We start from the raw sequence: 21,435 nt of genomic DNA on the forward strand, positions 1-21,435 counted from the left end.
TGTTGCAAAAAGCACACAGGTCTGTTTTTACTAGGCATGCGCGTTCATGTTGCGCTTCAGTTGTACAACAAAGGAGTCGTGACCACAAATAGCAGCAATTCCTTTTGGCAGCTTGTTCCAGGGTAAATGGCCGGAAAGAGCACTTTGCTTCGTGCGCAAAGTGCTTCCGCGCAGGTTTCTAGCAGGCGGCCGGCCGCTTGGGTCCCTCGACTGCCCGCTGAAATGTTATTTCTACCTGGCTGTAATGACCGCGCTCTGTTCAATTTTATTTTCAAAAAACTCAATTTTTATGGTAGTTTCTGCCATGAATACGCACCCTTGAGCTGGAAGATTTTGCATCTTGCAGTGTGTTTAGAGAGACTAAACCAAAATAAGGCTTTCCAGACGTCGATGTGTTGAGTGGAGTTGTCCTATAAATTATCCTTACTGTGGCGCGGAGCAGAATATGTTGGCACATAATTCTTGTCGTTATCGGGCGCTCAATAGTGCTTATTTAATGTAAATAAAGCGGCTAAGCTTGCACCAGTTGTACAATGCTTGAGAAAGAGCTGAGATGGGGACCTCTCTTTTGTATTCAGAGATCCGGCTGTTGCAGCTGACTTGAGTTGCGAACTTGTGCTGCAAGGTCTCCATGACTGGCAGTCCGGATAGTTTTGTCCGGAGGATTTCACATCTTTCTCAAAGTGGGTTGCGTTAGCACGCACTAGAACCGGCGGAAACCACCTTTGCGAACTCTTTTCTGTAGCGCGAACAAACTGGCGATCTGTGCTCCCAATTTGAGGCGCAAAAGCACGTTAAATCCTGGAAAAATGGCGTAAGAAGATCACGCCACGAACATTGGGCAGAGTGTTCTTGAAGGTCCACTGACCGATGCCGTGCGCAGCTCTTCAGGCACCGATTACGTCTGCTCGGCAATTTTGCTTTGTGTTTTGGGCGAGCTCCTCTTGTGGCGCAAGCCTATGCGAAAACCCGGATGACGCCTGGAGCTCCTCACGCGGTGCACACTCCCTTGCGCTCCGCTAGGATGAGTTTTGTAGTAATCCTCCATGGCTGAACTAAAAGCCTCAAAATCTCTGCTGTTAAAATAGAGGAGATTCTTGGCCGCGCGAAACGAGCTTTCCAGCATCCTGTACACAACTGCTTTTGAGTCATGGCTGCTGTGAATGTTCCGTAACAGCGCAACATGTGCCAGTGCGAGGAGCGCAGCAGTTGCAAAGGCAGCTCCGAGGACAACGCAGGCTGAGCATTATCAGAAATGTCACATTGTGGAGAAATAACTGACAGATTTCACTGCTCCTCGTGACAGTCATTAAAGGGAAACACAGCTGGCCGAGCAGTCTTTTACCGTACTTCAGCGTAAGCGAGCGTGGTTCAGTTCGTGAACTTTGGAGGTTTACGAGTGAAAAGGAAAGCGTAGTAAGTAGGTAATTAGGAGCCCTTACCAGCTGAAGACTTCAGAAAACGTTCTGAAACGCGTTCACTAGCCGCAGTGGAAGGTGAAACGTACTCGACGGCTGATGGCGGCGCCTAAAAAGGAAGAGGTGAGAACGAAATGTCGATATGTGATTTACGCACGAAATAGCTGACTGTATGAGCTGCGGTGCCACTTCGGGAACATCCCGCTATTACGTACGTGCCGCGTACCCCTAGGTGTGAAAGGGTTTCACCGCAGCGCAGACTAAGGTCCTCGTCACAAGAACAGCACTGCGGGAGCAACACCGCCAGCGAACTCATCGTAGACTGGGAACGTGGACCTAACCAGCTGAAGTGTGCATGCATCTTCATATAAGCGACAAAGGTAGGAATAATATCTATCTCAACACATTTTCCTGTGGACAAAGTGGGCGGTGGGTAATGATGATTATGATTATGATGATGATTATTTCGAGTTCAGAAATGTATCACTGCTATATGACTAATACAGCGCGGCGTGAAGGGTACTCGTCGAGTTAAAATGACCCAATCACCATAAAAATACGTCAATAGTTTGTCCATGGTGGGGCAGGGCTTCATTTGGACCCCGACACCTTGGTTGCTCAGTGTCGGCGGGAAATGCACATGTATCGCATGTCACGGTACCAGTGATCCTTTAGCAATCCAGATTTGTTTGAGTGGCTGAGACCGGCTTTCATTTTGTGTTTCCTTGACATTCCCACCACGGCATAGAATATCCTCCTCGCAATCTTGCTGTCATTCGAAAAACACCGGAAGCATTTTGGCAACAGGAATGAGGATTTGATTTTTAAATTGTCTTTTCCCAGGGACACGGGCACTCTTTTTAAAAGGTCATGAGTAGGAACGGAAAGAACAAGCAAGAAAATGTGGTTGATCCTTCTTTCATAGGAATCGGTCAAATACCAAAGTAAAATGGGCCTCCGTAGGAGCATTTGAATGTCACGGTGCATCAACCTGCACATCGCTATTTATACTTCATCGGTGTGGTATCGTTACACGCATCAACATTAAACACTGGATTACACGCGCCGGAGCATTGCGTAAATCTGATTGACACCCCAGGCGCTCGGAAACTGTGCGAACGAAACCGAACGGGTTGTCAGCAATCGTTTGGTGAAGTCACAGTACGCTACAGGGAAAAGAGCATGATTTGCGGGTCGGAAGCAGTCTTGTGGGTGTGCTTGGCGAGCGGCGTCCTGCTGGCAGGTTGCTTAGGCTACGGTGCGACCACATTGGTCCTACTCCGTGGCGTATACGCCAGACGCTTGCGTTGCAACGACTGGAGCTTGTGGAATGCGGCTGCGGCGTTCCACATAGGCGTCGGACGGGTAAATACAGCAGCTTCCGCTGCTACACGTTGCCCTATCGAGGCCCCAACTATCGGCGCTCATTAGCGTCATGACGCACTACTTCGCTTTACCTTTCCTAGACGGCAGCGCCATCTGAATGGACAAGTTAGAGAAAAGGACATAAGGCGCGTTCGTACAGCGATACGGCCATAACTTCGTAGCCCCGTCGGTAGAGCGTTGCACACCTCCCGTTACGGCCTGAGTGATCGTGTGCTGGAAACCTACCGCCGCCGCGCCAATTGAACTTTTTGCTGGTGATGTCATTTCCGGGATGGATATGACGTTGGTGAGGTTTGTACACCCCGACATTAAACCCATTCGTGTTAAAAAATACGGAGAAAATAAACACACAGGGTGTTACCACGATAATTACAACAATTTAAATTTTTTCCTGAGCGAACCGCTGCTCGATTCACGCTCAAAATTCACACGAAGGTCGCTAGTTGTGGTCGGTGGTTTTTGTTTGACACAGAGGACAACAACGGTGCTTACCTTTTTATTCTAAAAATAAATAAAAACGATTGTCGTCTATACAAAAATGGCGGCCGATTTGGACGTGCGAGCCAGTGCAATACCATCTTGGAACGACGGCGCCACCTGGGTAATGCAGAGCGAAACGAACGACAGGAAGTTACGCATCTTCCACTGCAGGAAGGTGCCAAATGGGACAGCAGACGATCAGAAATTGTGAAAGCAGGTTTTCTGATCATCTGCTACCTTATTTGGCGCGCTTCCACGGTAGGCAGGAGCCAGATGAGGTAGCACAGGGCCAGAAAATATGAAAGCAGGTGAAGAAACCAATTTAACCAAACATTGGATTGATTTATTTCCAATGATGAACCATGGCTATATTTTGTTATGTATATTATCAGCTCTTATGCAACTATTTGTGATCATCGTAAACTAGAGAGAAAGCACATTTTCCGAACGTCTGCTATCTCACTCGGCTCCTTCCTGCCATGAATCTCTATCGTCCTTTTCAGGGGGCGCCGACGTTCCAAGATCAGCTTGCATTTTCTCGCACAACCAAATCGGCCGCCATTATCGCATAGGTGAAAAACGTTTTTATTTATTTTGAGAATAATCAGGTAAGTAGCGTCCTGGTTCCCGGTGTCAAATAAAATAGACAAGGAAATGCGACCTTGGTGAGAAGGTTCTACGCGAACCGAGCAGCGGTTCTCTCAGGAAGAAGTTTGAAATTGTTCGAAATAATTTCGTAACACGCTTACATGCAGAGATATCCTTTTCAGCGGTGGAAGATTTTTCCATGCAAAAGATCTTTTAATTGTGTTTTTGTAAAGTGTTCGACCTCACAACCATGCAAACCAAAACTGCGGCTGTGTGCTACAGTTATTTATTAATTTAAAGTCTTGGCCATGAAATAGGTTATTAAATATTAAAATGTTCTTTATTATAAAACCCGTTTTTATGTTTTCCTAATAGTCACGATTTCATTGCCATACACACAAAAAATCTAGGTTGGTTGTGCATAATTACAGATGAAGGGGCATTTTTGCAACAATGTTTTCTGTTTTTGCAGCCGCCCCGTCGCCATATTCTGTGTCCTCTTGAGCTCCTCTTTTTGATAGCGCTCAGATTCGGGATAAGGTAACAATGGGGATGTATATCGCAAGACACGTCAATGACGAACTCATCCCCAAAACCCCACCAGTTTGGGCTTTGTTCTCGAGACACTAGACGAAGTTTTCTATAACATCGTTAAATGACGACACCAGAGCGGTAAGGGATATAATCAACATCCGCAAATATCAGAACATAGGGCAGGCAAAAGAAGGGAGTGCTCGAACAATCTACAAAACCTACATTACCAATATCTTAAAAATAATCGTAAGAATCATATAGCAAATGAATGGTTCCTAGGCGGGACCTAAAATGACAGCATGAATATTTATACATAAACCATTAAACAGAAGAGCAGAAAGGCGAGCCATTGGTACAATAAAGCCTTTAGAACTAATCAAATCAAATCAAATCAAATCAAATCGTTTGTTTTCCTTTCTTTTACAAAAGGAGGGCACAACCGCAAAAAGCCACTGTTACAAGCGGCTTGACGAGGCGGCTGCCCCGGTATGCTATATTATTTAATTACAGATCTTGTAGATTAACTGATGGGAAAAAAGACACACGCACGCACGCGCACTCACACACACACACACACCACTCACACCTACACACCATACGCACACGCACACAAAAGAGAAATAAAAAGAATACATAATAATTTATGCAAATCGTGGCTACACTGCAAAAAAGTCACCACTCCTGGAGTGTTTGACATATAAATTAATAAGAGTACAAAGTACTAGCAAAGCATTGTAACCTTGTGATGTTACAAAGATATCTCCATTGTTACAGCCTCGCTACTACTCACGCGCTTCAAATAGGATGATACAAAGATATTGGCAGATGATCGGGGAATAGTCGGTCAACCGTATCACGTCTTTATGTTGATGTTTTTAGGTGCGCTTAGGCAGTTCTCCGCCTGCGATCATTTACTGAAGCAACGTTGAAGCAAAGTTCATTCAAATATTTCCACTCTCTGTTGGAGATCCACCTAGCTCTTCGATTCTGGTAGAGTAAGATATTTGCGTAAACAAGCTAAATTCTGTTCTCCCCTTCTCTCAAGTACTCGCTCGCGTGACAAGCAATAGGAGTGCCTGTGTTCTGTGCCCGATTTGTGTGTTTATGTTATTTGGCACGAAGTCAGGAGTAACGAAATAATGCCGTTTAAATTATTGTATTTTAAAATGAATGCCAGGATTTAAGCTAACACTTGTGAGGTGTATGTGATGCGGCTAAAAGTGATTTGTTGTGTATAACGCCAGTAATAAAAAGTGAGGGCGGAAGTGAATGATAAGAAACAAAATAATGAAATACAGCAATCCAATAATGGTACATGAGCGAAGCCCCAGCCCCCATTTTGCCACACCAGAACGGTAGAACACAAAGCGTGTTTTAGGAGGCTCGAACTTCGCGTTTCTGCAGCTGCGTGAAAGGAAAGGAATGTGGCAGTTACAAGCGGAGGCCACACAGACGCACGAGCTACGTGAGGGGCCAAAACATAACACATTACGTTGAGCAATGTGCAGAATTCAAACTGTCACCGATGAGCAACGCCTAGATGAGAGCCTCTTTTCATGGTTTAGCGCTGCGCGTGACGAACAGATGCAATCTTTCTGCGGTCACGATGACCTCCTACAAAGTATGAACTGCTCGGGGACAGGTTTCTAGACCATCCTTGTGGTGCCAGGAACGGTAATTTCTTCTGTAACTTTGGTTGTGCACGTCGACGTACAGCTGGGAACCTGGGCTTTACACGCCCTCAACTTTGTTTAAAACAACGATCTTGTTTGCTGAAAATGCCACGGTCGACAGAACGATGCATGCAAAGTAGTTCCCATTGCTTACGCTTGAAATGGCCGATGACTTCTCACCCGTGAAAACTTCGCGGCGTGACTCCCCCGCTCTTTGTATTCGAAAACACGGGCGCGGAATTATTTGTCCAATTTCTACAGTGAAAGAAAAACCGTTGGATCATTGTGTGCTTCTACTAGCTTTCACAGCTGCTATATCAGGTGCAACTGCTTGCGAAGTGGCAAACATCGTACTCCGTCGCACTATACTTCACCATGGTCACGCTTCTTTCCCCATCAACGACCGCGGTCAACAATTAACTGCTGACGTCGCCGCAGTGGTACTTTGTTTTACCGATTCTCAATCCCGCCTTCCAATGCCACATCGCTCAAAAATAGCTTCACAGAGCCGACCATCAACACGCTCACTAACATATAAGCATGGTTGTGGCAAGATCTTAACGTTCATATTCATGCCCCACATCCCCGCTTGGAGTGATAGAACCTGTTATACAGCATCATGCATAAGTTACGTTTGTTTTCACAAAAGCCAGTTTGACACCATTTAATTTTCTTCAAAACGAGGCCAGCAGAGCCAAGGCCGGTGCCTTGGTGGAGAAACTCGAAGGAGCTCCTCATGCTGCTGGACCACTAGAAACATCGCTGGGGCAGCCGACACGTGCACGCTACTTAGTCGGCAGGCGATCTCGTTTACCTTTGTACACCTGCGCGCTAGTGTACACTGTCCGAGAAGCTGCTTTAACTTTACCTCTGTCCTTTTGTAGTTGTTGACCGGCTGAGTGGTCCCAACTAGGTCATCTCCCGGCTTGATACATATGGATGGCTTTATCACACAATTAAAATGGATCACGTAGCTTACTTGAAGCGCTTTCTATCCAGAGAATTTCGCCGACTTCCCGGAGAGGTATTTCTCCGACGGGGAGAGACGTCACGGTTTAAGGACATTGCGATGATGTTGCAGACCAAGAAGACTATGCCAGGTGGCAGTTCCAGTACGCCTTCTTGGTTTGTTACCCCTTAGAAAATAGACTCGGTTCCCACGAGCAGCCCCGACTTTATTGTAACAACATCTGTTCTGATTCTCGGGCGAATAATTATGCCTAAATGATAAATTTCGGTTGTATGAGAGAAGTTACCAACGCAGCCACAGTTTATGGTGGCTTGGGCTGTTGCACTTGCGAATAATGATCCACGGCAAGTTTTTTTTATACTCTAGGTGAACCAGTGGAAAAACATTGTCACAGCGTACACTAGTGATACAAGGGTAGATTAACACCAAAGCTTGCATCCCATCTCCCTGCGTCGGAGACCCGGCTGTTACACCCCACATTGATTTACGAACTTTCCGCTAAAGGTTCAACATGATTGCCAGGCCCGGTTCGTTTGGTTTGCAGGCTTTGATATCTGCGACAAAGTGGATCGCGTTGGCACGCACTGGAACCCGCGGCAAGCAGCTTCGCCGACTCGGCATCTGTAGCAAGACCTCGACGTCCGTGCTCACCACTTCAGGCACTGACGCGCATCAAGCGGCGAGGTACACGTGAGAGATCACGCCACGAAGCTGGGCAGAGTGTTCTCGAAAGCTCACGCTTACGTGTGCTTGGTATATTTGGCGAGCTGCTGACGTGGCACCAACCTACGCGCAACCCTGGACGACAAGGTGTGCTCCTCTTGAGGCCCACGTCACATTCGGTTGGCTGGTCTGGGTATTGTGGTAACGCTCGACACCGGAACCTAAAGCTTAAATAGCTGTGCCTTTAACATTTGTTTAGGAGGGGCCCGCGGTGGCGGGGAGCATTGCCGGAGCGGCGCCAATAAAGGGCTTCACGGGCATTAAAACTGGAAGGTTAGACATGTACGGCTTTGCTGTAAAAAGAAGAAAGGAAAGAAGCATGCAGGAACAAAGTTGCTAATCGGGGATGTCGCCAATATAGTAAATCCTTAAAATTTATTTTCGCGAAGGGCGATTGATGAAATTCTAGCAAAAGCTTCCGGAATTTTATAGGTTGTCAACGCCACCGAAACTTCACGTGCGCGCTGGTGGGGGTATCTACTCACTATGGTCGAGCTTTACCTAGGAGCCATGCTTTCGGCAATACGTTGCCAACTCGGTACCGTGACGTCTTGGGAATCTTTTAACGCTTGCACAGGCGTTCAGTCATGCAATGTTTTGTTTGCCCTTCCTAAGACTTGCCACCGGATAGCGGGATGTGGTAGTCAACGCAGTGTCTGCATGCAATGTAGGGGATTTTATGCGCGATTTTACAACTTCCGAAGATTCTGTTATCGCTGGTCACTTTTCTGCATAACCGGGAAAGCTTGTTAAGGGTTGAGAATACCACATTGACGGCAAACTATCTTCCAATTTTTATTATCTTGTGGGACACACCATGCAAGTATGGGATGAGGACTGTTCTTTAGATTTTTTGTTGTGTCCTTTTCGGGCCTACATTGTCGGATCCCTACTGGCTTTGTTTCCCACCAACTCGCCCTGCTTTGCAGTGTTGTTGTTTCCTCAACGATACGCACAGTTTTCTTGGAATGTTCAAACTTTTAGCTTGTGTGCCCATGATCGGCGAAATGAATGTCCCCTACTTGCTCAGCCTTCATTCCAAGACTTTTTTCAAAGGATCGGCATTTTTTTCACAGTCTGAGTGCACCTTATCCTAGTTTCTAGTGTAATTTCACGTCAACAGTAAGCCGTAGGACATTACTGTGGCTTTTCGATCGTGCAGAAACGTTAGGTACGGTAACAGTGGTTTATTGTAGCTTTCAAGTTGACGTCGCCACTGCGAAGGACACGCACAGCATCATCGCACGAGCGCATTTATTTGCACCATAAACGTTTGTTCCCAAAGTTACATTTCCTTAAAATAAAACAACGTGTTTTTTGCTCTCTGAATTAATGCCCATATCTATGTAAAGCCACCGATTTCTCAGTTCTGTGGTTTACCAGGCCTCACCAGCCTTCTAGAGCCAGCTCGTTAACTCAACTTGCAAATGAATCTCCCCTTTGAGCTTCACCTGTGGCATTCATTGCCGAAGTGGAACTTTGAATCCGCATGTGTGGGTTGTTTTGGGGCAACAAATTATTTGTGTTTAGATGTCAGAAGGCGCGCACCTGCTACCTGACATGCCTTCAATTGTTGCGCTCCACGCGGCAATATCATGTTGCCTAACGGTAAGAGGTCAAATATGTTATTTTGGCGTTTTTAGTCTTAAAGTACAGCAACGCAGCCTGAACTGAAAATCGAACATCTTTCGTGCATGCAGTGTTTTCTCTAGCTATCGATTTACCACACAGAAAAGCATGATAAATAAGCAAGAATAAGGATGATATCGCCGTGAGTAATACGTAGCATCTGTAGGGACAAATGAAAGAAGCCTCAGTCATGACGAGTACTCGTCGGTGAGACAAACCAGATTCCTGTTTGTCAACACTGAGTGAGACCCCATGTCTCGTGCTTTTGTGCGCTCGCTCACGCGACCCGCCTTGTCGCTCTGGCTGCAGCGTCACGGGCGGTGCTCGTTCCAACGTCGCCGCTGGAGGTGCTGCTACAGGGCTCCCCCCTAAGGGGCCAGCGAGAATCACCAGCGGAAAAAGTCTATTTGGTTTCCAGTGCAGACGTCCACGTGAGGGTATTGTTGGAGGGTGCAGATCAGGTTCGAACAAAGTGACTTGGGGCGGCTCTAGGTATGCGGATATTTGAGATTTCCAAGTGGCGCAGTGTAGAGGGAGCCATTGATACCCTTGACGTCAGGGGAGGAATAGTGGTGAACAACAGGGTACTTGTCAAAGTAATGAGGTTGCAGTGGTCCACGAACGGGTCCGTAGCGCAAAAAACATCAGTGGCTGTTTTGAGGCCTGTATGCACGGAAGCCGTTGTAATGGATGGGCCGGATCACAGGGCGGAAATTGATTGCTCCTTTTGCAGACGCGGAGGTGACATTATTTTTAGAGGTGTCACAGAACAGATTTGAATCACTACGAAGGGTTACATACTAAAACGTTAGACAAGAATTAGTTAAAGGGAACAACCCAAGTGGCCCGCTCCGCTGCCCACAACTACAAGGACCGCCAATGTCCCCGCATAAATGTCCCGAGAACCGAACACGCTCACGGTCGGTCATATGAGGACGCGGGTGCCGACGTCGCCCTCGTAGCGGTGCTTGCGTAACGGTGGAGGTGGAGGTGACCGTGCTGTGAAGTTTGATTGGTCGTTAGTTAGAACAAGTGGCTTGAAATACAACCGTCTTGACGCTGCTTAACACGTCGTTCAGCTCAAAGTTAATCTTACTTCGCCTAAAGGCTCATTAGTGGGTATAAAATTATATTCAATATTCTTGCACTTGATTTCACTGGGATTGGTGGACGACAATGAGAGCTAAGGAAGCCCTTCACATCTGAATAAAACAAATTCTTCCTGCCAAGTACACCAGCCTAGCTACCCATAACTTTTCAGACCCACATGGAGGGACTGCACAGTAAGGATAAAACTTGCTGTGACGACGTTACAGCCGTTTTGCAAATTCTATTTACATAAGACCTGAGCCTCAAAATCAGCCTCAACCACAATTCACCAGGCAGCGTCTGCGTTGGAATTGATGCCGTGGAATTTTCGGGGCGCTTACTGCGCCCTGTAGCCTGATAACGGATCTCTTGTTCGACAAACTGCTTAATCGCGACCAACGATTTCGAAATGTATGGACACGGTAGCATGTACGTATCTTGTCGGAGGCAGAAAACTCTTCCTCAGGGGCGACCGCCGCACAACTCGACAAAAATGAAGTTTGCTCACCAGTATCGGAGCAATTTTACGTGAGCACCATGTCGTGTGACTAAAGCCTTCGATGGTCTTCGACCTTCAAAGAGAGTAATGTCCCATAATTTTAGTCCTCCCCCTGCCGACAGAGCAACGCGAAAACGCACAGAGGGCAGCAAAAAGTTAGCCGAAATAACCCATCTAATAATCACAAAACAAAAGAAAACTTTTCTTTGCTACATATTTTTGAAATATAGGGACCGGGCAGCCGTTATGTGGCACCACCGTCGCTTCAGCGAACAGCGCCGCCCGTGTCTTTGTCTAGTTGGGCTTTGAATTTGACCAGAACGCATTTGGGTGTTTTCATCGCAGCGTCTTTGAATATGACCCTTTCCCATTTTATTTCGCAGGAAGAAAGCTGCGCGTTCAACCATTGTCCCCGTTTAACAGAGAGCTGGATAATTTTTCTCTTTAATTTTGCACTTACATGCACACATCTGCAAATCGTACTGGGCCAAGAATACTTAAGCATTAAAAAGCACAGGCTGACCTTTACACCGACTCATTTTTAACTATCGGTGCCAGCCTTTATTCGACACAGGTGGTAAAATGGGAAGCAGAGGGGGAAGGCGGAGCTTGGGCTGTTAGGCGGTTGAATAAGTTTGGCTCTTGATAAATTGATCACTAGAAACGTGGGAGTCCCGCTTGGGCTCTCAGGCTCCCATGCTGTGAGTGTCACTCAGAAAAACCGAAGGCACAAAGCTCACGGTTCCAGAAAGAAACTGCAAACTGCCGCGACGTTTCCACGGCCACACTGCAATCGATCTCGCACGTATGCACCTGTCTCATCAAAGCACACGTATCGAGGTATCTCAGCGTTAAGGCTGGCGTGGAAGCCGTAGTAATTGAAACCAGTGAAGATAAATTATAGTGATAAAACTAAATACTAATATTAATACTGTTATTCCTACTCAGATCGCGCGGAGCCAGGTGCACGGCGCTGCGAAAAGCGCTAGTGTAATGTAGCTCATTCCTAAGCTTAGAAGCGTCCAATAAGATTACGTAGCCGTAGTGCATTTAGGAAGAAATGAATACTAATAATGGATACTATGGCTAGACAGGATACTGGTAAACTTTCACAGGAGACGAAAGATCTAATCAGGAAACGGCAAACCATGAGAATCTCTACCGCAGCTGACAGAATAGAACTAGCCGAGCTCTCGAAGTTAATCAATAAGCGTAAGACAGCTGACATACGGAAGTATAATATGGAGAGGATCGAATACGCTGTAAAGAACGGAGGTAGCCTGAAAGCAGTGAAGAGACGTCTTGGCGTGGGGAAAAATCAGATGTATGCACTTAAGGATAAGCAAGGCAATGTCATCACAAATAGGGATAAAATAGTCACAGTGGCTGAGGAGTTCTATAGGGATCTGTACAGTAGCCGGGACATACAGGATAATGCCGAACGAGACAGCAGTTCAGAGGAGATAGACATCCCACCAGTAACGACCGAAGAAGTAAGGAAGGCTTTGAAAGAAATGAAAGGGGGCAAAGCACCTGGTGAGGATCAGATAACAGCAGACCTCTTGAAGGATGGCGGAGAAATTGTACTTGAAAAACTGGCAAACCTGTATACGCAATGCCTAATGACCGCAATGGTACCAGAATCTTGGAAGAACGCGAACATCATCCTAATCCATAAGAAAGGCGACATGAAGGACTTGAAAAATTACAGGCCGATCAGCTTACTGTCAGTCGTCTACAAGGTATTTACCAAGGTAATCGCTAACCGAATCTCTGCAACCTTAGATTTCAGTCAACCTAAAGAACAAGCAGGGTTCCGTAAAGGTTATTCAACAATGGACCATATTCACACGATCAATCAGGTGATAGAGAAATGCGCTGAGTATACTGAACCCCTATATATAGCCTTCATAGATTATGAGAAAGCATTTGACTCGGTCGAAACCCTAGCAGTCATTCAGGCATTACGGAACCAGGGGGTAGATGAGCATTATGTAAGAATACTAGAGGATATCTACAGTGGGTCTACAGCTACCATCATCATCCATAGGGAGAGCAGTTAAATACCTATAAGGAAGGGTGTCAGACAAGGAGACACAATCTCTCCAATGTTATTCACAGCATGCGTACAAGAAGTATTCAGAACGTTGGATTGGGAACAGGTGGGAGTAAGGGTTAATGGAGAATACCTCAGTAACCTCAGATTTGCTGATGACGTTGCCTTGCTAAGTAACTCGGGGGACGAATTGCAAAGCATGCTTTCCGCACTGGGCGAACAGAGTAAAACCGTGGGCCTGAAAATTAATATGCAGAAAAATAAAGTAATGATCAATAACATCGGGACAGCACAGCAGTTTGAGATAGGTGGCGAGGCAGTGGAAGTGGTAAGCGAATATATCTACTTAGGCCAAGTTGTGACCCCGGATCCCAACCATGAGGCAGAGATAATTAGAAGGATCAGAATGGGGTGGGGTGCATACGGCAGACATTCTCAGATAATGAATAGCAGCCTACCATTGTCGCTGAAGAAGAAAGTGTATGACAGCTGCATCTTACCGGTTCTCACCTACGGGGCAGAAACTTGGAGGCTCACTAAGAGGGTTCAACTTAAATTGAGAACGACTCAGCGGGCAATGGAGCGGAAAATGATAGGTGTAACATTAAGGGACAAGAAGAGAGCGGAGTGGGTCAGAGAGCAAACTGGTGTTAAAGACATATTAGTAGAAATTAAGAAGAAGAAATGGACGTGGGCAGGGCATGTAATGCGAAGGCAAGATAACTGCTGGTCATTAAAAGTAACAGAGTGGATCCCTAGAGAAGGCAAGCGCTGCAGGGGGCGGCAGAAAGTTAGATGGGCAGATGAGATCAAGAAGTTTGCGGGGATAAATTGGTCACAGTTGGCACAGGATCGAGGTAATTGGAGAATAATGGGAGAGGCCTTTGCCCTGCTTGTGGGCGTAGATAGGCTGGTGATGATGATGATGATGATGATGATGAATACTAATAATAGGAGTTTTATTCGTACTCAGAACTGGTGGAACGAAATGTTGATCGCTGCAAAAAGCGCTCATGTCATTGTAGCCCATACCCAACTTTAGAAGCGTCCGATAAGTTTACGTCGCCGTTATTGCATCTAAGAACGTATCACAGCTGCCTAGACTTTGTTTCACCGCCCATATCGCTCAGAACACCACCAAAACATTGAAAGCACCGAAGAAAACATGAAAAAAACAACGGGAGGCTGCGTAGTCCAATCCAGCCTGTCATTCCACTAACGAGGGGAGCGCGAAGTGGTGGCGCCACCCGTACAGCTGCCCAGTCCTTATAGAGCGAACCTCTGTAGCGCCAATGAAACTATTGCGCCGCCGGCATCGCTGTTCCACATTTGTTCGGCAGCCGCGGCATTGCGATAAACTAGATTGTTTTCATTACTCCCGGTGGCAAACCGCTTACACCCGTAAAGTGCGCAATGTGTTCCAACAGAACTAAGAATTCTTTGCCACAATTTTGCGGTGTATTTTAGGAGGAATTTTATTTCACACCAACCACTTATGAATATTATAGTACCACGATAATTGTTTTGTTTTGTATAACTTGTTGTTTTATGTTATTCAGGATGACCCTAAGGAAGACTGGCCTGGCTTTGAGCTGCCGACAAGTTTCACCCGACAACCCTAAGTTTCATCGCGCGCATAGGTTGGGAAGGTTTACTCCCGATAAATGCCGACCCATAATTACGAGGTTCTGCTTCTTCAAGGACAAACAAACCGTTCTAGCTCGGCACACTGGCTTAAGTGGTCGACTTTTTCTATCGGTGAAAATTTCGCCTCCTCAACCCAACTAGCTAGAAAAAAAATAATAGCTTTCGCCAGAAAAGAAAATAAGACATTTATGAAATCGGTGGATAGAATGGGCATGGACAATAAAAATTACACATACGACCCCGTAACTGATGCTGTTATCACTTCGAATATATACTAAGTACAGGCATCCACCCTTTGCGACCTAAGAACCACTCAACTAAAAAAATTGCCGTCGGTATCGGTTACATACACTAACATTCGAAGCTTACTTAATAAATTCGACCAGTTATGTTGTTAATTGGACGACAGAAATAGCGACATCTTGGTGCTAACTGAGACTTGGTTGCATTCTGACATCAGTGATAGCGAACTTTTTAATGAAGAGGAAATACAGCGTTTAACGATAGAACACACAGAAGTGGTGGTGGTGTTCTGCTCGCAGTTAGAAACGGGATATCGTCGTCTTCCATTGAAACGAATGCTTCGGTTGAAATACGTTGGGCTGTAATTGTGACGGCTTCCGTCATGGTTTTAATGGGCGCCTGCTACCGCCCACCCGACTCCGATCCATCTTTCATAACGGAACAGCGTTGAAGTATATCTTGTGCCTTGAAAAAAGGTCCTGCTGATATAGTCTACCTTTTGGGGGCTTGCATTTCCCTCTCATTGATTGGTTGCTCCTCTCAGCCTCCTGTAGCACTTCTACCGAATTCATTACCTTAACCCTAGACTTCAATTTTGTTCAAGTTATAAAGGAACATACTCGACGGTCTAACATCTTAGATCTTGTATTAACCACTGCACCACAAAGCATAGGATCCGCACCATACATCGACGGTTTCAGCGACAATAAGCTCCTTCAGTTTAAATTTCACACTCCTTTAGAATTTCCCGGCGCCGTCATTAAAATTACGTGATTATAATAAAGGTAATCACAGGAAAATGAACGCAGAATTGGAGGATTTCTTTAATGAATCCTTTCTACCCTCATTCAGTTCCCGGTCTGCAAATGGCAGCTGGGGGCTCTTCAAGAACACGATAGGCGAACTGGTCGACGAACAAGTGCCTTTATTCATAATTAAAAATGATAAACCTAATCCACAACTCAGAAACATGCGAAACTAAAGGAAACGATTGTATAAGAGTGCTAAATCTACTTCCAGTTCGTCGTCATGGGCCATATATAAGGAAGGTCTGAGAACTTTCAACTCTGCAGTACACAGTGCCAAACAAAAATACTTTTCTACGGATTTACCTTCACTGTTAAGAAACAACCCCAGAAAGTTTTGGAAGACAATTTCAAACAATCGTTCTGATAATAACATTGAATGAGATGGTGACAACGGTATTCCCCTTGAGGACCATGCATGTACGCATGCTTGCAATCATGTCTTCTTGTCGGTATTCACTCAGGAAGATCATTTTACCATAAACATGGTTCCCGTATTCAATTGGACATATGCAACCAATTATTACTACTTCTGAAGGCATCGCTTCACTGATCGGCAGTCTTATAGTCTCCACTTCATTTGGTGTCGATAACATCAACTAGAAAATATTAAAGAACGTTGTGCACATATCTAGTCAAATTCTCTTCCATGTTTTCAGTAAATCGGTGTCATCAGGTCAGTTACCTGCCGACTGGAAAATCGCCAAGGTTGTTCCCATTTCAAAATCCAATAACAAACACGCACCCGAAAATTATCGCCCGATTTCTGTGACGTGCATAGGCCGTTAATTACTGGGGCACATTATTGCATCTAACGTGTATAATAACCTCGAATAAAACAACATTTTTTTGGTCCATCAGCATGGTTTCAGAAAAGTCCTGTCATGTGATACACAACTGCTGGAATTTACAACTGACCTACACTCTACCATGAATGGTAACCAACAAACAGACTGCATTTTCCTAGATGTTTCAAAATCATTCGACCGTGTTGCTTATTCCCGCCTCATTTCAAAATTATCAGCCCTTTCCCTGGATTCTTTTACTTTATCATGGATTCGAACTTTCGGTCTATACGCCAACAATTTAACGCGGTCAACAACTTTTCTTCACACCTCGTTGGTGTTACTTCTGCAGTAGCGCAGGGCAGCGTCCTGGGCCAATGACTGTTCGTGATTTACATAAATGACCTTCCCCTGAACATTTCATCACGGATACGACTCTTTGCCGACAACTGTATTATATATCGTAGGATTACTAGCCTTAACGACCGCCTTTCCTTACAAAATGACTTAAACGTAATTATACAATTGGCGTAACCCATGGCAAATTCACTTAATTTGAGTAAATGAAAAGTCATCTCTTTCAGTCGGAAACACAATAATTCAGAATTTCTTCATTCCATCAACCACAGTGCCGTTTCGCAAGCCGCTTCCTATATATATATATATCTGGGTGCTCATCTAACACCTGATCTCTCGTGGAGTACCCACATTTTCGCCATCTGCGCGCAGGCTTCAAAATCACTCGGTTATCTGCGACGAATTGTACGATGCGCACCAGCCCTTGTCCGCAAACATGCGTATGTAACCTTTATTCGTCCACAGCTAGAATTCGCGTCAGTAATATGGTGTCCTCACCAAAACTACCTCATCGTCCATCTGGAATCTATTCAAAACAGTACGGCAACATTTATTACACACAAGTATGACCGTCATCTAGGCGTTACCAAAATAAAACAAGATTGATCACTTCAGCCGCTAGATACCCGCCGCACTAACGCGCTATTATGCCTTTTCTGTAAATACATAGTTAGCATCAGACCTAATCCGCTTCCTCTTAACGCTAAGGTACGTACGTCACGACGCCTTCATAATAATCATAGTTTCACGGGCATTTTTGGCAAGATGTTTGCTTTCAATTCATCTGCATTGCCCCGAGCAATCATGCACTGGAATGATCTTCTTGACCGAATTCCATCCATACTAGGTCAAGATAGCTTTACTGAAAATCTGCACCGACATTTTTCTTAGTAATTGTGTAGTGACGAATTGCAATATTGTTACTGCTTATGGATGTTTTCCGCTTCTATTTGAGTTCTTTTTTAAGCCTTAGACTCCACAAAAACCATGTGCGTTTGTAATACTTTTTTATTAGAAACGTGTATGACGTGTTTCAATTACGTCTGTGGCTGATTACCCAAAATTTATATTGTGTACTTGTTTTTTCTTCTTTTTCTAGACTTTTTTTAATGCGCTTACAGAAATGTAACCCCCCTCACTGAATGCTCTTCAATGGCCCTGTAAGGTTAAATTAACCAATAAACAATGTCTTCCTCGTACTACGTGCAGCTATTGAAGTAATTCATTTTTATCTCTTTATTTCAGGGACTCGACATGGTGCGCAACGAATGGCTCCATTTCCATTTCATAATTCTCACCAGCCTTAATCTTAACGCCATTTTGCAACCTCTGATGGCCGCGAGCGTTCATGAAAACGATTCGCTCTTTGTGGAGACAAAGCAAGGCGTAGTTAAGGGGTTCACAGGGACATCCAGAGTTGGGAAAACCGTGCGAATTTTTTACGGCATACCCTACGCTGAGCCCCCCGTCGGGAATCTGCGTTTCCAACGACCAGTAGAAAAAGAACAGTGGGCTGGCGTATTAGAGGCCACCACTAAACCAAACTCGTGCGTTCAGACCGTCATTGAGCCATACGGTCCCAATACCAACCTAAGCGAAGACTGCCTAAAGCTAAACGTGTGGGCACCAGAACACTCCCACAAGCAAGACAAATTTGCCGTACTAGTATGGATCCACGGTGGCGGTTTCTGCTCCGGCTCATCGACTCTAGACATCTACGATGCGTCCACTCTGGTTACCGAAGAAATGGTCATTGTCGTCTCATTGAACTATCGCGTGGCATCCCTTGGATTTCTATCGTTCGGTAATGAGCTGGTTCCTGGAAACGCGGGGCTACACGACCAACGCCTGGCAATGAAATGGGTTAAAAATAACATAGGAGCTTTCGGAGGTGATGAAAACCGCATTACTATCTTTGGTGAGAGCTCTGGCGCTGTGAGCATTGGCTTCCACCTATTATCACCTTTCTCCCGGACCCTCTTCAAGAGAGCAATTCTTCAAAGCGGGTCTGCCTTTGCTCCTTGGGGATTTCGCGACAATGCCACTGCACGTGGATTGGCCAAGGCACTGGCCGTGGCTTTGAATTGTTCCGATGCACTAGACAATACCACTCTTCAGTGCCTTCTCAATAAAGATGCGGAAGAAATTTTAAAGAATGAGAAACGCCCCAGTCGCATTCTCGAATTCATGTTTCTTCCTGTGCAAGAAGATGACTCTATCACAAACTTTACGCAAGTCCTGTCTGGCAGTGGGACTTTTAGTAATGACAAGGCTGTTCTACTTGGGTCGAACGCGAATGAGGGTTCCTTCTTTCTGGAGAAGTTTCTCGGACACCCCGCAATGACGGAGCCAAACGAGGTTACAGAAGAGAACTTTATGGCTGTCATCAAAGCTCTGAATCCAGGTGCTGGTGAGCCTCCGGTGGACAAGATATTGGACGTGTACGGAGGCGTCATACCCTCGTCAACCGAAGAGAAGCTTAGTGTCCTGGATGCAATCGTGAGTGACTATCATTTCACTTGTCCAGTCCTGCAGTTTTCTGACCTTCTCGGCAAAGGGGATGCGAGCGTGTACCAGTACTTGTTCGCCCACCGTTCTTCACGAAATCGCTTGCCTGAGTGGACTGGAGTAACTCACGGAGAAGAGATAGCCTTCGAATTCGGGGAACCTTTGAATGAAACACAGGAGTGGGATGAAGTGGAACGGATCTTGAGTGCTAACTTCATGCGATACTGGGCAAACTTTGCCAAAACAGGGTACGTGTTCTACAAATCTCTAGGCTTGCATGACGTCTTTACCATGAGGGCCTGATCTCCCAGCATTGTGCAGTGCGGGACTTCCTGCAGGATCCAGAAATCGAAGGGGAATGTGGCAATACACTAACTTTTACCGAAGTTTCAAGAGATAATTGGTTATCGTGATGCGGTTTGGACTTTGGGCACCCAGGCTCCATTTTAACATAACACCATCGTAGCGCGGCAGAAGGTGGACGCCCCCGGTTTGTTTTGTACAGCGTAGGTGCTTTCACTTGCATCGGAAAGCCTCAAAACTGGGAAAACATGCTTCCAATGCTTTAAAGACGGCCCCAAAGTGTAAGAGCAAAAACGCTTGCTTGAATATTGCCATTGCTGCAGATAAACCATTATTCTCATAAAGATTCGGGAGGAGGCCGTCCTACACCAAATGTGTTAAGACGAATTTACTACCATCACGTGAGACCTAAAGAAGCAGTGCCGACAAAACAAGGTTGGGCGTATTCGAAAGATGGCCCCATCAGAATCTTACTCAGACAACTTTCAACGTAAACGTCGCTCACCTAAGCTGTATAATTAGGAAAAACGGGAATGGCCGTGCCACCGACTAGGTCCTTTCCAGCAACAGAACCTATGCTACCATATGCCCAGCTGAGCGATTGGCAGAGGCCGGCAAAAGCATACGCAAATTGGACAGGGCTTATTTAGCTTGCCCAATGGAGTATATGGGCTTAAATTTAAGGCACATTCTTTTTATGGCAGTAAGAATTTTGGGATAAAAAAAAACGAAATGCAGTCGTCTTCCATAACGACACGTATCCAGAAACCCATCTACTTATAGTAGGCGCGAGCCCTCAACTGTCTACAACTCCACCGTAAACTCACTAATTACGACAACGAACAAATGGCCGAACCTGGCGTAGCTCTCTACCGTGAGGCGCAAATGAGTTTCCCAGCGTTTTGTAAGTCCGGAACACTTTAGGGGCTCGCCTTGTCGTCGTATCTTGCTCTCGTGGACACCAGTAGCGCCACACGACGTTCCGTCATGGGGGCTGTCCTCACGGTGTAATGCAGAGACTTCGAAAGCCAAGCGTTTCATATAGTCATAAGTGTTCGAAAGTCGTGAACCATGGGTGCTTTTCATACATCTCCCCGTTGTAGCGCAAAGAAAACTGTAGGTACATTTCAGGAAAATATATGCAATTAACCGGCAGCGCCCTCGTTCATTTATTTAGGAACACGCTCGTTGGGTTGTTTTTTACGATAGGAAGCGAAAAAAGTAGTAGTGCAACGCCGGCATGTGGTGGAGGAAGATCAAGCACAAAAAGAACAGAACTCCTGCTGGCGCAGCTTCAGATGGGGGCGCGCAAGCATTGCGAAGGCGGGGAATTTCAATCGCATTGTGGGGAAGCAGTGAGCGGATAGCAGCTCTACAGCCCGTTATGACGAATCACTGATCTGCATTTCCGACAGCTCTTACATTGAGTTTAAAAGTTTTAATTTTGAGTACTTGTTCCGTATTAGCGAGAGGCGTAAACGAGTTTCCCGATGTTGTAGTACCGTGACCACATGCGACAACTATTAGGACGACGATGACAGGAGACGCTAGCAGCACCAGTCAATAAGGGCCTTCTCCCCTAAAATTAAAGAAACGAACATTCACGTAAATACCCAGGAAGTTGGTGCGACACTTGGCCGGGTTTATTTAACTGATAAACTGATAAACTAAATAATTTCAGTCAAAATATTATTTATCCCGTTAAATTGTGTGTTTTTGGGACGTTGGCAATGATGTATTA

At 45.6% G+C, this 21,435-nt stretch overlaps 1 pseudogene; it reads left to right on the plus strand.

Moving 5' to 3' along the window:
* The first annotated feature begins 18,132 nt into the window (after nt 1–18,132).
* LOC144167288 (acetylcholinesterase pseudogene) lies at nt 18,133–19,895 on the plus strand (annotated as a pseudogene).
* Nucleotides 19,896–21,435: the final 1,540 nt, after the last annotated feature.

The sequence above is a fragment of the Haemaphysalis longicornis genome, unplaced genomic scaffold, assembly GCF_048455015.1.
Source record: "Haemaphysalis longicornis isolate Haplotype H1 unplaced genomic scaffold, Haemaphysalis longicornis Haplotype H1 scaffold_2, whole genome shotgun sequence".
In the NCBI taxonomy this organism is placed as follows: domain Eukaryota; kingdom Metazoa; phylum Arthropoda; class Arachnida; order Ixodida; family Ixodidae; genus Haemaphysalis; species Haemaphysalis longicornis.